Raw genomic sequence first — 9,399 nt, 5'->3', positions numbered from 1 at the left:
AGAGAATGGCAAGATTAAATTCGACATTTTAGAGCAATCATTCCTGGAGCTAATGTAGAGGAGAACAAATATAGCCCTGGGAAAGCCAGACAGGAGGTATTGCAGTAGATCAAGTAAGAGCCAGTAGAATCTAGGAGGAGGAAAAGAGTAAGGGAGAAATTTTATGACTTCAGGATGGGCATGTTGAATTTTAATTATGCTACAAAAAAGGTGCAGTGGTCAAGCACTTGGCTGCTAAGTGAAAGGTCTGTGGTTCAAACCCACCAGCAACTCTGTGGGAGAAAGACCATGAGATCTGTTCCCATGAAGATTACAGCTTAGAAAACCCTATTGAGCAGTTCCACTCTGTCCCATATGTTGCTTTGAGTCAAAATTGACTGATGGAACATAGCAATAATAACAACAGCATACTATAAAAGATAGAAATCTCCAGCAAGTAGTTAATAGACATATGGGATTTAAGAGGAAACTCTTTGTTGCAGATACTGACTTGAGATTCATCAGCTTACTATAGATGGAAGTTAAAATAATGGAAGTCAGTAAGCTCAGTTAGGCAGACTTAAAAGAATATAAAATTTTAAAACAAAGTTGGAAGAAGTTCTTAACTTAATCTTCTTAATTAAAAAAAAATTTACACTCAAGAATACCAAAGTATTTTGGCAACAATTAAAGTAACCTCCCACAGGTCCGATGAAACTAAGATTCAAATACAACACTTTGTGCAAACAAAATTCATGAAAATACACACATACACATATGTATGCCTAGAATCATAAGATAGTTTTTTACTAGAATAAAAAATAAATTATTTTTAAGTAGAAACTAGAATATTTTTGGAGTGATAATAAAGTTCTTTATATGACTTTTAATTTTTTTTAGTATATTGCAATTGAAATATCATTAAAAAGATCCTACATTCTAATCCTCTGAATTCAGAACCAAAATTTTAATTTTAATCTGTATGACATCTTTATTCTTTTCAACTTGTAATAATAGTCCTTTGGATGACCTTAACATTTATTAAATCATGGTCATTTTAACTATTTTTTAAAATATAAGTGAATCATTAGCTAATGAAAGTTACATTTGTTAAAAAAAAATATTTGAAAATAAAAAAGATGACATGTAAATACTGGGGGGAGAGGTTCTTTTTTTATGTGCTAGTAGTAAGACCCTTATTATTGAATTATGTTAGAATTTGTCCATCATTTTAATAAAATTTGAAGGAATCAAGTGACTTTTTTGATAAAAAAGATAGAAGATAGTCCTTAACCACATGTTTCATACATTTCCTGAAGTGGGATAGTGACATATTAAGGTAATGCTGTGTATGTATGTGCATGTGTGTGTACATGTGTTCAATGTAGCTTTAAATTTCTCAGTGATTATGCAGTCATCTATTCAAATGATCTACATATTGGGTTATGTCTTAGGCTGGTTTCTCTAGAGAAGCAAAACCAGTAAAGTGTAAAATATATACATACAGAGATTTATATCATGGAAATGGCTCACGTGGTTGTAGAGGCTGGAACGTCCCAAGTCTGTAGATCAGGATAGAGGCTTCTTCTGATTCACATAGCTGCAGGGCCTGGTGAGCCCAAGACAGGCAGGTCAGAGAGCAGGGCTCTTGCTCACAGGCTGTGAAGACTGACGAATCCCAAGATTGTCAGGTAAGCTGCTAGCTCAAGTCCCAAGAACTGGAGGTCAGACAAATAGGAGCCAGTTGCAGGATCCAGAGCAGGCAAAAGCCAGAACGTCCACTTGTATTCAGATGCAGGCCACATGCCCAAGGAAACTCCCTTTCAACTAATTGGTTGCTCACAGCAGATCCTATCATGGGGGTGATCACATGTAAACACTGAGAATCATGCCCCAGCTAAGTTGACACACAGTCTTAACCATCACAGACTACATACATATTGAGGATATCATTCCCGATGTCAGACAGATCTTGGCTGAAAGAATAGAATACCAGAAAGAAGTTTACCTGTGTTTTATTGACTATGTAAAAGCATTTGACTGTGTGGATCATAACAAATTATGGATAACATCGTGAAGAATGGGAATTCCAAAACATTTAATTGTGCTCAGGTGGAACCTGTACGTAGACCAAAAGCCAGTTGTTTAAAGAGAATAAGGGGCTACTACATGGTTTAACATCAGGAAAGGTCTACGTCAGGGTTGTGTTCTTTCACCATGCTTATTCACTCTGTATGCTGAGCAAATAATCCGAGAAGCTGGACTATATGAACAAGAATGCAGCATCAGGATTGGAGGAAGACTTTAACAACTTATGATATGCAGATGATACAACCTTTCTTGCTGAAAGTGAAGAGAACTTGAAGCACTTACCAATGAAGATCAAAGACCACAGCCTTCAGTATGGATTACACCTCAACATAAAGAAAACAAAAATCCTCACAATTGGACCAATAAGCACCATCATGATAAACAGAGAAATGATTGAAGTTGTCAAGGATTTCCTTTTTTTTTTGCTTAGATCCAAAATCAACACCCATGGAAGCAGCAGTTAAGAAATCAAATGACCTATTGCATTAGACAAATCTGCTGCAAAAGAGGAAACCCTGGTGGCATAGTGGTTAAGTGGTAAGGCTGCTAACAAAAGGTTGGCAGTTCAAATCCACCAGGCACTCCTTGGAAGCTCTATGGGGCAGTTCTACTCTGTCCTATAGGGTTGCTATGAGTTGGAATTGACTTGATGGCAATGGGTTTGTTTGTTTGTTTTGGGCTGCAAAAGACCTCTGAAAGAGTTGAAAAGTAACGATGTCACTTTGAGGACTAAAGTGTGCCTGACTCAAGCCATGGTATTTTCAATCTTCTCATATGCATGTGAAAGCTGGGCAATGAATAAGAAAGACTGAAGAAGAATTGGTACCTTTGAACTATGTTGTTGATGAAGAATATTGAATATACCATGGACTACAAGAAGAACGAACACATCTGTCTTGGAAGAAGTACAGCCAAAATGCTCCTTAGAAGCGAGGATGGCGAGACTTCGTCTTACATACTTTGGGCATGTTATCAGGAGGGACCAGTCCCTGGAGGACATCATGCTTGGTAAAGTAGAGGGTCAGTGAAAAAGAGGAAGACCCTCAACGAAATGGATTGACACAGTGGCTACAACAGTTGGCTCAAACAGCAACCATTGTTAGAATGGCACTGGACTGGGCAGTGTTCTGTTCTGTTGTATATAGGGTTGTTATGAGTCGGAACCAATTTGGTGGCATTCAACAACAACAACTACACATACTGGGCATGTGAATGTATCTTGTCTTGTAGTCAAGATATGTTGACTACATATGTTGAAAGTTTCCTCAAGGAATTTTTCAACTATTTGGATATAAAAATGCTACAAAGATGAAAGAACTTTAGATCTAGTTAAGCAATGAATCTCCTATATTAATTCAGACCTAAATTAAAGCCAGTAAGTAGTTTATTTGGCTATCAGAAAAGATAATAGTATCTGAAATGTGGTAATAAAAGGACTGTGTTAAAACAGTACCAATGTGTTCTGTACTGCTCAGTCAAGATTGTAGAGTTGAGTTTATTTTGTACCCATGTATTATGAAAACAAGCAAACAAAAAGCATTGATGTTCTCAACAGAAGGAGAATGACTGGAATAGTGAAGGACCAAAGAATTCTGCCGTTTGAAGTTTGGGGAAAGAACTGAGGATGTGCAGTTAGAAATGTCAAGACTCACTGAGGAGCTGATAGCTCTGTTTTCCAATAACTGATGAGTCATTATTCAGAAGCAAGTACCTTTTTTCTTTATCACCTTGGAAATCTATGTCAAAGAGCTTATATATAAAAACAACAACAACAACTCTGAAATCAAACAAAGTCTGCTTGACCCCAACCCTAAAGCTGATTCACATTAGCTTTCCTGGAATATATTTAGGTGCTGATACCTACCTACCAAGAACTTTGTAGTCACTAGAGATGTATCAAAGGAACCCTGGTGGCTCAGTGGTTAAATGCGTACCTGCTAACCGAAAGGTCAGCAGGTTTGAACCCACCAGCCCCTCCACGGGAGAAAGATGTGGCAGTTTGCTTTCATAAAGGTTACAGCCTTGGAGACCCTATGGGGCAGTTCTACCCTGTCCTATAGGGTCGCTATGAGTTGGAATCGACTCGATGGCAATGGGTTAGAGATGTATCAGGTAAATACATCATGTAACTTTAAAGAAGAGTTGAGATTGAACTTATGTTCCTAAAATCATTAATAAAAACGTAATATGATGTTACCTCAAATGCTTACCTAATAACTATCTTCCAATATCTTGGATTCAGCCTTAATTAAAATTATAGTTGACATCAGAAGTCATAAATCCCATTAGCACTTGTTAGATTTATATGCTAAGCAAATACCAAACTCTGGTTTAGTCATTGAGAGCCATTCTTTAGATAAGAAAGAAAATTAATGTCTATATCAATTACTGTAATATTAAGTTAAATCAGTACTTAATCTGCATCAAGTCATTATTAAGTTGAATTTTTGTCTAAGTATGTTTACTTAAAAGGGGCAATGTTTGTTGTAGTAGTTTGAATGATTGTTACCTTACAACCTTAAAACTATAAATATTTGTTGGAGGGGGCTACCTTTGTTGACATATTGGTTTTTAAGTGATGGGATTTTATATCTAAGTGATAGACATCTTTGTTAGAAGATGTTTATTTTATTCATCAAACTTGACTTACTATTTCTGATTTCATTAGCTAGCTCTAATGAATTCAAACAATATTAAATAAATAGTTTCTTTTATGAGGATCAGCACAAAGCTGGTTCCTATGAGGCAGAGGTTGAAGACGTCCCAAATGTCCGACTTTTCCAAGCTTCCGTACCATTCCATCATCTCTAACATCAAATACTTCTTCTCCCCTCAGTACTCTTCCTCAGGTCTTTGGATCCCCTAATTCACTGCAACGTCTCACAGAACTCACAAATCCTATATAGGAAGTGACTCGTGGTTGTGGAGGCTGGCAAGTCCCAAATTCGTGAGTCAGGCATAGGCTTCTCCCTGGCCCTCAGTCTCTGCCCAAAGGCACTCACCTTTTTCTCTAGCTCCTTGGGCCAGGAAACCTACTGTGCCATCTCTTGTGGGTCTCTCCTGCCAGTCTCTCCTGACTTGGTGGTGGTGGGCTCTTTTCTTTCCTGCCTCTGGGGTGGCTCATTTCAAGCCCAGTGGATGGCAAAACTGACCAATCACCTTGGTGGGCCACAATTACCCTATCACACAGTCCTGCCCAATCACCTGGGTGAGAGTTACAAGACCATAGCTAGAAAGGCCACAGAAAAAGCAATCCATTACACTGCAAATGTAAACTTAAAAGATTGAAAAAAGTTATTTTATAAGTAAAAATACTTCACTTTTACAAATAAAATTTATTTTACAGATTGTGTAATATATTTATTTAAAATCCAAAGTTGAAATCTCAACTTTCCCCAACAGAGTTTTTTGGGTTTTTTTAACTTTCTTTTTGTTAAATAAAGTTTTGAGACAATGGAGGTTTTTACTTGTACACCAAAACAATATCTGATCATTTTACAAACATGTGATTCAGTTCTCTTAAACCAAAGAAGTTAGCGTAACTATCAACTCTATCTTGTTGATCGTATGTCTGAGTCATGAAGTAGGTGAGCGAGACATTTTTGTATTGTCTTCGCAATACATAGATGAATTTCTGGGTCTGAAATAAATGTGACCTTAAACCTTGTCTATGAGATGAGCATACCTTCACATGAACAATTTCCTGAGACTTAACAGAAACTTGATAGAGTATATATGCAAAAGGAATCAAATTTCAGGATAGTAAAGCCTAGTTAGAAACCATAAGAAGTAATGGGTAGAAAATATAAAACAGTAGTAAAATGTACCTCGGGATTATAGCACCTTAGCAGTATTCCTTGACTATTTGGATAAAGGTATTTAGAAAAGATGATTACTATCCGAAAAGGTTTTTAGTGCCAACCAGTGCGGTGTGCAGTACTAAATGCCTTCTTGAACTTTCATTTGTTGTGTTATTCTTACCCAGTGCCATCTTAGTTGTTCTGGATACCATTATTTTAGGTGAATACTTTCATTTGGCAACCATGGTTTTGCTAGGCACCTGGGTGACGAAAAATAAACTTTGTTGTGCGTTTTAAGCAGCTGAGAGTTCCATAAGGCTCCACCCAGACTACCTGACTGGTAATGATATCATCTTCTCAACTTGAGCCAAAACTAATTTTGATGATTTCCAGAACAGGACACCCATATTTCCTTGATAATTTCTTGTAACCTGCTTCTCTTTGAGTTGTCCTATTGCAGCAATTATAATGACTAGTTATTGAAAAAACAGTTTTGTTTTTCACTCTGTACAAAGATACATCTCATTTAACTTCTGGGAAAGAGACTGAATTGAAATAGGGTTGCCTGTGCTTTTGTCACCAGCTTAAATATCTGCATTCTGCTGGAAGCTGGACCCTTATAAAGATGTAAAAGGGGGAACATAAATGTTCCCTTTAGTTTCGGCAGCATGCAAGTCCTTCTTTCACAGCTAAATTAAGAAGATTTCTTTCTTTCTTTTCTTTTTAACACTTTGTTTTTTTATGTTATTTCTCCTCATGGTTTAAATGGATGTTCCTTGCTCAAAATGCAAGCCTCATTTTTAGATCTTCATTGTGAAAAACCTTCCATCCTGTTAGTCTTATATCTGTTCATCTTTGCACATTCAAATTCATATAGTTCAAGCTCAGACTTCCATCTGTAAAATCCCCCACGTTTATTTAGTGGTACACAGTATTTGAAAGGTTATCCACATATACTAATCACCAAGATGATTCAGAAATTCTTGAATGATCTGCCTATACAGACCCAAGCTATGTTCCTTTTCAATAGCACTGTCTAATTGTTTAGCATATCAATCGATTCCCCCGAATATTAACTTAATATCCCTCAAGAAATTTTATGATTGTTATCTCAGTTGGAAAACTTGGGAATTTCCCCACATTGGAAAAATGTGTGATGTCAGGGAATTTAAATTTCTGAAATCATGTAATCCACCTTCAGGTATGTATTATGCTAATTATTCAGTTGTATTTTTGCCCTATTAAGAGCCCAAAGATTTTATAATGTTAATGCTAGACTTTAGAATAAAGCTGGATATTCCAAGGACTTATGTTATGATAAGTATTTAGCATTGCTAAATCTTGAAATGTGACTTGAACTAGTTGGCTATATTTCAAACTTGTTTCATTTTATCTATATAAAAAATTTAAATAATAAATTTATAATTTTACATAAAGATAATGGAGAGCATAAAATGACATTTTATTCCAAGCCAAAGCTATGTAGATAATTGAGAAATCATAGAGGGGAATTGAGTCATAGACAGGGTTGTTCCGCCAGGGCTGATTTAGATTTGCTGTGTATATTGCTCAAATTCATCAGCTAACCTTTCATGCCAAAATATAATTTGACTATATTGATCTTGATTTTTAGATATAAAAAGTTTAATCCCTTTGGAAGTAAACAAAATTAGTGTATGAGAGCCTCTCACTACATAAAGTAAAAAACATTTCTCTGCGCAATTTGAAAGTTTATTAAGGGTTTTGGAAGTATAGTATAAGATCCTTTCATATTATTGTATAAATATTGTTGCATTGTCTTAACGCTGGAGACAGAGCTTAACTGTATTGTGGTTGAAGAGAAAAAACATAATTCAGTGAAATTCAAATAGTCTCTCTTTGCGAGGAGTTTACTTTTTTCTCCAGAAAGGCATCTATCGTGTAATTCCAGTGTACTAAATACACTGTATATATTAAAACCAAAAACCCATTGCTGTTAAGTCAATTTCAACTAATAGCGATCCTATAGGACAGACTAGAACTGCCCCACAGGGTTTCAAAGGAGTGGCTGGTGGATTCAAACTGCAGACCTTTTGGTTAGCAGCCAAACTCTTAGCCACTGGGCCACCAGGGCTCTGTATATATGAAAGATTACCTTTAAATTAAAATTCAATAAGCTAATAATCACTGCAGAATGTCTCTGACATATACATCAGTCAATCCCAGCCGCAAGCAAATATATCACATCCTGACTGCCTTGGTTTCTGCTCTTAACAATGTGGTACATGATCCTCTCTTGTGGGAACTCACTGAAGGATGCTATTTTAACAATATTATCTCTTTTTCTTTATTACTGTCCTTGTCTGTCCCCTCATTTCTCCCTCTACATGCAGCTTAGATGAAAGACATTCATTCCTCCTAAGTGGGGTATTTTGAATTATCTTAGATCAATAGAACAGTCTGCATATTTTTCCTCTACTAAATTGCAATTTCTCTAAGGCTTCCAAAAGAAAAAATTTGTATTTTATTACAGTAAAAATGACAGTTTCAATATATGCTACTCGTTTATTTTAGGTATTTCAATAAACTATTCAGTTAAGAAGCACTTGCCCCTCACAGCAGGCATTTGTTGTTATTAGACTCTGTGTTCACCAACTTTGGCCAGTGGTTTTCACATTAACTCACATGGAATGAGTCAGGGATTACTTGTACATGGCTTGGAAATTGAACTAGTTAAGAGACAAAAGGAAGCCCAAACTCTCAAGTTTTAAAGCACATTTTAAAAATTGCCTTTAGAAAGCATTGATTATTATTCAAAGACGTACCTTGATTATGAAGTGTGGCTAGAAAATTATAACTTCATTTTGAATAAGATTTTATTGTAAAGCTTGCATGTATTCTTGTTGCTAATTTTAATCTCCAGAATAAAAGTTTTCTTTTGTTCTAAAATCATGCTAAGGTTTGTCTAATCCTAAATTCTTCACATAATGTTAGACTTAAGTTTTACATGTTTTTTTTATCACTTTCAACACTATAAATTTTAATTAAAGATTTCAAAGTATGTTAAAGATAGCATCTTGCTTCTCCTTTTTTTTAAAAATTGTTTTATGATTTTTTTTCCATTTTTTTATTGTACTTTAGATGAAGGTTTACATAACAAATAGTTTCTCATTAAACAGTCAGTACACATATTGTTTTATGATATTTGTTAAGAACCCCACGACGTGTCAACACTCTCCCTTCTCGACCTTGAGGACCTTTTTTTTTGGTGAAAATATAAATAGCCAAAGTTACACCATTTTGAAAGTTTCTACGTGTACAATTCAGTGACATTGATTACATTCTGCCAGCTGTGCTGCTATTCTCACTATCCTTTTCCAAATTATTCCATCACCATTATCTTCAACTCACTGCCCCCTAGGCTTCCCATCAAAACTTTTGAGTTGCTGTTGTCAATTTGATCTCACCTAGATAATTCTTTTTTTTTTTTTTTTTTTGTAGCTTAGATGAAGATTTGCAGAACAAATAGTTTCTCATTAAACAGTTAGTA

The sequence above is a fragment of the Trichechus manatus genome, unplaced genomic scaffold, assembly GCF_000243295.1.
Source record: "Trichechus manatus latirostris isolate Lorelei unplaced genomic scaffold, TriManLat1.0 scaffold00085, whole genome shotgun sequence".
NCBI lineage: Eukaryota > Metazoa > Chordata > Mammalia > Sirenia > Trichechidae > Trichechus > Trichechus manatus.
The sequence above is the reverse complement of the archived record's forward strand: the minus strand, read 5'-3'. Positions refer to the sequence as shown.